Raw genomic sequence first — 8,478 nt, forward strand, 5'->3', positions numbered from 1 at the left:
CTCGGCGTTTTCCCAAATCAAAAAATGCAGGCGTTATTCTAACGGTTCAGTTTCAGATTCAACTTGTTTTTATTATCAGAATTTGACAGGAAGACATTTGAGAAACACTTTTGTGGCCTCGAGAAAAATTGCGTTTCTCAAGGATACATTCAAGTAAAACAATCTCCTTCTCGATATGCCCCACGTATGGCACAGAAAATAAATATAAAAGTCTAAAATGTTGAATCTGAGAGGCTCTGTTTCAGAGTTTCTTATTATATGTAAACACATTTCAAATGAAGTCCTAAAAAGTCTTCAGGTGAGTGTGACAAACAGTCCTGCCACAGAACGCATCAGAAGACGTTTTTGAGTTTCATTACTACTGTTAGCTTGTTGATTTCATGAAATGATATAACTCAGGTTTAGACGGTTGAATGTTTGGGGGTTTTTTTTTGCGCTACCTTCTAATAGCATCCTTACAGCATCACCGGTTCTCTAGCCTTGAACTTCAGCTGAAGTAGAGCATCTCCTGATGACTGTTTATCATCTTGAGTCCGGTCTTCTAGACTTTACTAGAGCTGACGGCAGGTGTGCTCTCATACCCGTAGAGAAATGTAGCAGCGATAACCAGCATCGCACCCAGGAAAAACACGCTACAAAAGAAAATAAAAAGCTTTATTTTCCTCAACATCTACAAAGTGCAATATCTGGGTCATTCCCAGGAAACGGTGCCATTTATGCCAGAAAATTTCAGGACTTGTACTCAGGATATATAATTTCGTTTTGAAAAGGGTAATGCTGAACTGCAGAGAAATCATATTTTAAGCATCCCAGGCCAAAATTTCCAGGGACATTGCTGTCGTGAGACCTTGGGTGACCACTGAATGGAGACGTTCCCAACAATATTCAGATTAGAGCAACATTATCTCAACCTTGTTACAGTAAGTTTGGAATTTATAAGCTAGAACTTGAACTGATTACTGAATAACAGCAAATACTTCTGAACGTAAAGGGCCATTCAAGTTTTTTCTTTCTCTTTGGAGTGTTAGATAAGATCCTTAAAGCTGCAAATTCCCAAAACTTTTAATAAAGTTAAGGCTCGACCGTGCCTTTCTAAAACGATCGAACACAAGTTTTGAGCAGTGTAGAGCAGTGCTTGTCGTTTATGGTTTCTCGTGGTTTATGTTTACGGCGCAACAGTCATTATAATCAGTAATTACGTCTCCAATGGATGCAATGAATACCTCGTTTGCAATGGATTTCATTGTTTGTGTGTTATAGCGCGGACACGGCATCACATTATGATACGGTGTAACATTTGCCACACGCTTGAGGAGGTATTCGCCAATCACAAACACACTGGATAGCTGGCCAATCAGAGCACACCTCGCTTTTTAGCACGATGAGCTTTGTACATAAATCGACCCGTTTCAGGATTGGGGGGGCTTAGAGGAGAGACAACTATTTACAGTATGTGGAAAATAAATGCGTTTATTGAACCTCACACTACATAAACAAATTGCATTACACCAAATACACAGAAAAATTATGTAAAAACACTAATAGGGAACACAGTCAATTCACCAACAATTGACAATGCTTTCTGTGTATTGAGAGCCATTCACACAAAATATGTTTTTGTGTTTAAAAATGAAAGATGCATAAATGTCTAGTAGAGTTTTCATATTTCATAGGACGGTGTTCATTTCACCGTCTCCACCAATGTGTTGTTTTTTTCAATTTGTTTCAATAGCATCATTGCATATTTTAAAAAGACTGTTTCACACGGAGCGTTGCATGTTTGGCTATTTTCTTGAGATTTGGAAAAACCTTGAGTTGTTTTATATGCATCTTTACTCTACCAACAATGGAAAAGTAGCATGTCAAAGCACCAAAACGTAAGACGAAGGTCCAAATATGTGTTTGTTTAATGTTTTTACTTTAACGAGTGCCTCAGTTTTATATTACCTCATATATGCATAGCTAAAAAAAGCTTAAAAAAAGATTATGAATAAATCAAACCAGTATAATGAATGCACCCACAAATGTTTGGTTTGTTTTTCGCAGCTCCGTGTCTTTGGCAGACCTGGTATAAAGGGACTGTTTGATGGCTTCTTCAAAGGAAATGATAATGTGTTCTTCTGGCGTAATTTCAAACGTGAAAACGACACAAATGTAAATGACCAAAATGTAACTAATAAAACAAAGGTGTTGTAAAACAGTACAAACTAAACACTGAGTGTGGATCGGCACAAACACACTCCTCAGATATAATCCCACAAGTCAAATATACGCTTGTATTGCATGCAGTTTGATCATTCACACGAGTATTCAGTATCTTTAACATTTTTTCCAGTAGTAAGAGTCACGCATGGCACGGTTTCTGGGAAAAATCCAAATATAAATGATAGCGTCTTACCTTGTGGGGTCAAAATCTTCCAACAAGAAATAAGAGATGAGGTGGGAGAGAATGATTGAGATGGACGTGGCAAAGCCTTTCAGGATGTTATCTGCATATTTGATGACAGCTGCAATGACTAACCCACCCAAAGCCTACAGAAAGTATGTGAGGCACGTTTAACACAAACAACAACGTGTGACATGCAGGTCCGTTTAGGTGCGATTATTGAAAAGAAGTCCAAAAATGTACCTGGAGAGCCACCACAGTCCACGTCAAACCATTGTACCCTTGAAAGAGTCCATTCTCTCCTGCACTCGCGCTCTCCGTCGACGCAAACACTCCCCCGAGCCCAAAACCAGCCCAAATAAACCTGAGAAGATCGATGGAACAAGTGTGGAGAAAAAGCAAAGCTGTGTCACAAAAGCTAACGCATTTCCCGGAAACCGAAGAAGCAGCTTGTAAACAACGGCTGCCAAAACTAAATCGCGTATTTTGTTTCTTTTTATGACAAAATGGAAATGGGCTGCTGAGCTGTTCTCCTAGGTTCATCATTTTAATAAAATTCTGCTGACCCTAGCTGGATGTTACGGATCCAGACGCTCTGCTTGCTTTCTTTGAGGATTTTTCAAATACACGCCAGCAAATCCGCTGGAGAAGCAGGCCACAAGCACAGCGAGAAGACCCATCAACTGAGAGCCGGCCGTCAGATCCTCCTGCTTGGTGCTCTGGGTAACTTCAGTTGGCTACTGTTGGTTCAGGTTAAACAAACAGAGGAGGAGTCATATTTAAAGCACACACAAAAGTTTTCAACCACCCCAAGAGAGGGCTAGAAGGTCAGTGGAAAAAGTGGTAAATGATAGAAATGGATGAAATGAAAATTGTTTTGATTAAGTAAAATAAATAATATAAATGTGAATAAAACATTCATTTCATTGATCAACATTCATCACAACATTATTAATGAAACAAAACAAAAAAAAAAAAAATAAAAATATATATATATATATATATATATATATATATATATATATATATATATATATATATATATATATATATATTTTTTTTTTTTTTTTTTTAATAATTATATGCATACAACTTGAAATGAACTAAATATTTTACAATGAATGTTTTAGATTATATAATATTAAAATGTATGTGACAAAACAGATCACATAAATATTTAAAAGTATTAGACTATCTACATTTAATAAATTCTTCTGTTTTTAAATAGTATATGGTTTTACAATATATAATATAAAGGTAACACTTTGATAACTATTAACTATGACTTTTCCCTCAATAACATCTTAATTTGCTGCTTATTATTAGTACTTGTTAAATTTCTTAGCCAATTAAAAGTTAAATTAATAAATAAATTAAGCCTATCAATTTCTTCTCTCCATTTTTACCAGTTTTGAAATGATGTCCGTTTAAAAAAACAGTGCACAAGTCTTGTGCAGGTACTGGGTAGGAATAGAGGAAGAAGAATAAGGCATTAATATGTGCTTAATTAACACTACTAAATGGCTAATATTCTAGCAATATGCATGTAATAAGCAACTAATATGTGTAACAGTAAAAAAAAATAAACTGTTACATATACATATATATATACATTATATATATATATATATATACATATATATAGGTTGGTTGGTTTTTATACAACAAATAATATAGCTGTACAGTTTCAGGAAATAATGATTCAGTCTAATTAAGGGTGAACATCTACTTACCTGGACAAGTGCAATTCCAGTCATCAGAATGACCAGCGAGAGCCACTGGTAAATACCAAGCCTTTTGCCCAGCATGGACACAGAGAACAGGGCTGTAGTGAGAATTTTCAGCTGATATGTAACCTGGAAAATCAATGAGAAAGTTAATCAAGTAAGTCTTAAAAGAAACACATACCAAGAATTTTTGTTGTCCACTGTAAATGATTTCTGAAGGATCATGTGACAACGAGAACTGAAGTAATGATGCTGAAAATTCAGCTTTGATCACGGAACAAAATACCATTTTAAAACATTTCAATTTGTGATAATAGCTCATAGTGATATTTGCATGGAGTATGGAGATTTCTGTAGAAATGTCAAAGGCTTTCTGCAGAATGTGAATGTTTGTCATTCGTAATATTATTCACATAATAAACATTTGAACTGGAGTGACAGAAAGAGAAATTTAATGAAGGTAATATTTACTGAGTAACTGTCATCATAGCTGTCATTATAGCTAAACGGAGATATATTGACTACAATAAAAAGTGTTATAAATGTATTATATTTGACAATTTATTATATATTGATGTTTGGCCCTATTATAAAGAAACTAAATGCCTTATATCTCAAGTAAATACAAATGTTTATGGGGGTGTTCCAAACAATAATTAATAACATTGCATAACAGTTCTGGAAAGAACATAAGTGTATGTATGTGTGTGTGTGTGTGTGTGTGTATATATATGTGTGTGTGTGTGTATATATGTGTGTGTGTGTGTGTGTGTTTGATGCAAATGGGCAAAACACGTATGTCGTCGTTTTGGGACGTTTTTAAGGAAATGTTTTGGATTTTTTTGTCAAAATAAAGTTTTCATTACATTAGTGTTCTATAACATCTCGTTGATCACCTCTGAAAAGATCTTGCCAAAAATTAGAGAACTAGAAATTTATTGCAGCAAGCTTAAAAGACCGTCTTTCTCTTATGAACGTGCAGCGGAGGTGCTTATTCTTAACACCACAAAAACGATGAACCTATCCTATCAAAACAAACCGCGTGACATATTGTTTCAATGCACATTTCCCATCAGTCCTGTGTAAACTACGTCACAAAGTTCATGTATTTACTTATCAATTTTAATACTGTGAGACGGCGGAACTGAATCATGGTGACGGAGTGCCCTAAAACCATGTTATAATGGACTATTTCTTATCCAGAGATGATGAAGTTACTAAAGAGGAGTCTACGCTGTCTTCCGCTCTGTGCTACGGTTCACGTGAACTCCGCACGGTTCACTGCTGATGCGATCGCATTTGTGCCCAGTTTGCATTTAGACGAGTTTTGTTCTAGTACTCTATGAGCGGTCACTTATTATAATACAAATGAATATCCAATAAAGCTGTATTTTCCGTTGTCATACAAAAACATTGTGCAAAGATTACGCATTAATCAAAACTGTAAACTTGTCATTAAAGGTGTTCATGTCTTTGGACACTGCAGTGATATGCACTCATCGCACGTATTTCGTGTCTAAAAAGTGTACCAAGGTAAGTTTATGCCATGAGATCAGTGTATATAATATCCTAAAAACCTGTCCTCTGGAGTCGTGCTTTCTCACCTGGTACGTAGCTGCATCTAGATTTGACAGAGCCACATAAAGCAGGTTGTTCTGCAGGGTGTAGATACCTGAAGGAATGGCCAACTTCAGCGTTAGGAGAGGCTTGTTGATCACTTCCTCCTTCAACACCCGATTCAGTGCACGGACACTGAAACCTAAGAGGCACACACGGCATTAGACGGTGAGGAACAACAGCTCTCCTCTACAGCTCCGAGCTCCTGACAAGAACGAGAGCGCTGCTTCAAAACACAAAACACTCGAGGACACTGAACATCAGGCTTGCTTCTGAAACAGCATTATTTGTCTCATAGTTCTTAATAGTCGGATACATTCTCAAAATCGCGAGAAACAAATCTGAAAAGGGAGGGGAAAAAAAAAAGCAATCAGAACTGCAAGAAAAAGTGTCAAAATTGTAATTTAAAAGCTCAAATTGAGAGGAAAAGGTCTGAGAATATGAGATATTTAAGTCTGAATTGTGAAACAAACTCATAATGGTGAAAAATAAGAAGATTGTGAGATATAAACTCAAAAAAGTCTACATTTTCCATATATAAATTCAGAACTGCAAAAGGTCTAGGCTATACTTTGAGATACATCTCAGAATACACTCAAAATTGCCAGAAATAAAAGGATAAAGTGTAAGACAAACTCAGAACTTCTTAAAAAAGGTTCACTTTGTGATGCATAACCTAAGAATAGCAAAAAAAGATCCTATTGAGAGACAAATCTTCAGAATTGTAAAAAAAACATTACACAAAGTCACAATTAGGTTTATGTTTGAAAATAGCATTTTCACCATGCGATAAACGCACACAACGTAGAGCCACAAAGACGTAACGGCAATGGAAAAAGAAAAGACAAAACGGCGTCAGTACTAGGACTAGACAGTCAAACCCTGGAGACAGATACACAAATATAAGAAAAGCAAAAGAGAAGGAACATCTAGAGATCAGATGCACTGCAGACAGACTGTCGAGGAGGTGCAAGCTCACTGTGTTCTCTGAAGACCAGCAGCATGCATACAGCGATCTTCAGGACTTCGGCGCACACCACGGCAGACGACGCCAGGTAGCGCGGCCCGTCAGACTGCAGCGTTCGAGAGTAACGCATCGTCAGCACCAGAGAGGTGGTCTGCAGCACCAGCACCCCCAGAGAAACATACTTCAGTCGTGAGGAGGTGGACGACATGGAAATACCGGAAACCTCCGCTGATACAGAGACGGGGGACAGGGACGAGATTCCCTGTTTAGTCTAACAGAGAGAGAGAGAGACACATCAAAGACAGTTGATTAAAGCCTGATACATTTTTATATGACGAGGGATATGGAAACATTTGCATATATCATATACACACCCCACTGTTCTAATGTTTGGTTCAATAGGATATTTTTTAGATTTTTGTAACATTAAAAGTCTTGTATGTCTTTATGCTCAAAAGGCTGGATTTATTTGATTTATTTTAATATCAAAATATTACTGCTTAATAAAACCATTTTAATTTGTATTAATATATATGCTTAAGATTTTACGTTTCAAGTATATTTTGATGGACAGAAATTTGAAAAACAAACAGCATTTATTTGAAATAGAGTAGCACTATACATCTTTCATTGTCACTTGTTACTGAATAAAATTATACATTTTTGAACAGCAGTGTATGCATCAATAACAACATATGTAAAAAAAAAAAAAAAAAAAAAATAATAATAATATATATATATATATATATATATATATATATATATATATATATATATATATATATATATATATATATATATATATATATAAAAAATGTAAACATGCATTAATTCTTCTCCCAAAAGAAACTTAAAAAAAAAAAAACAGTGAAATATAATATATATATATATATAATATTATTTTTTTACCTTTTGCTATGTCACACCATAGGTCAAATTTTGATTTGTGTGCGTGTATAAATAAACGCATTAATACAGAGTTAAGAGTTAACATCACTACTTTGTATAAACCCATAATGCATTACTAATGCATTTCTAATAGTTTTCCCATGTCTCCAAACCATTAGAGCATTATACATCACTAAACGATAATGGCCTTGATTGATTATTAACACCTCAAGGAAGACACTGCAAAAATTATGTAACTGTTCATTTGTCAGCGTGAGCCATGTTACAATAAAAATGTGGCGTTCACCATGAGAAAATGCCACCTAATGCTATTCATTAACTATGGCGTTAAACGAGAGTCCACGTGTCTTTACAATACAATATACACACACACACACACTGATATTTTCACAGATCAATGATCCTCACTCACCCCAGTTAAAACCATCACAGCGGTGTCATCGCAGAGATTACAGTCTTTTTTTTCAGCAGATACAGTATCCTTTCAGTGCAGGTACTGAGAAAGCATGCCTCAGACTTGAATATAGAGCGAAGAGGCCCACAAGAGCCACTCCCACCGACACACAGCCGGATAGAAGGAGGATGTGATATGGTGTTGTAATCCTATATTTTGCAGTTTTGCTTTCACAAAGGAAAATAACTATTTGCACACCGACAGCTGGTAAAAACACAGTGATTAGGGAAAAATGCCTCAAGGTCATTAAAGGGAGCCGGGAGTTTAAATTTAATAGATTTACATCAATGCAAACATGAGTTGGCAAACAGAAGGTTTGGGTGTGATTGAGAAGGCTGGCCGGAGGTGGCTTGTACAGCGCACACAGACGGCCTTATGCAGCCCTGAGGCTCTGGTGAGGGGGGAGAAGCACACAGTC

General features: G+C 36.1%; 1 pseudogene; it reads right to left on the reverse strand.

Moving 5' to 3' along the window:
- Positions 1 to 308: 308 nt before the first annotated feature.
- On the reverse strand, positions 309 to 8,275 carry LOC122358783 (annotated as a pseudogene).
- Between the last annotated feature and the right edge of the window lie 203 nt (positions 8,276 to 8,478).

The sequence above is a fragment of the Puntigrus tetrazona genome, chromosome 2 (genome assembly GCF_018831695.1).
Source record: "Puntigrus tetrazona isolate hp1 chromosome 2, ASM1883169v1, whole genome shotgun sequence".
Classification (NCBI taxonomy): Eukaryota; Metazoa; Chordata; class Actinopteri; order Cypriniformes; family Cyprinidae; genus Puntigrus; species Puntigrus tetrazona.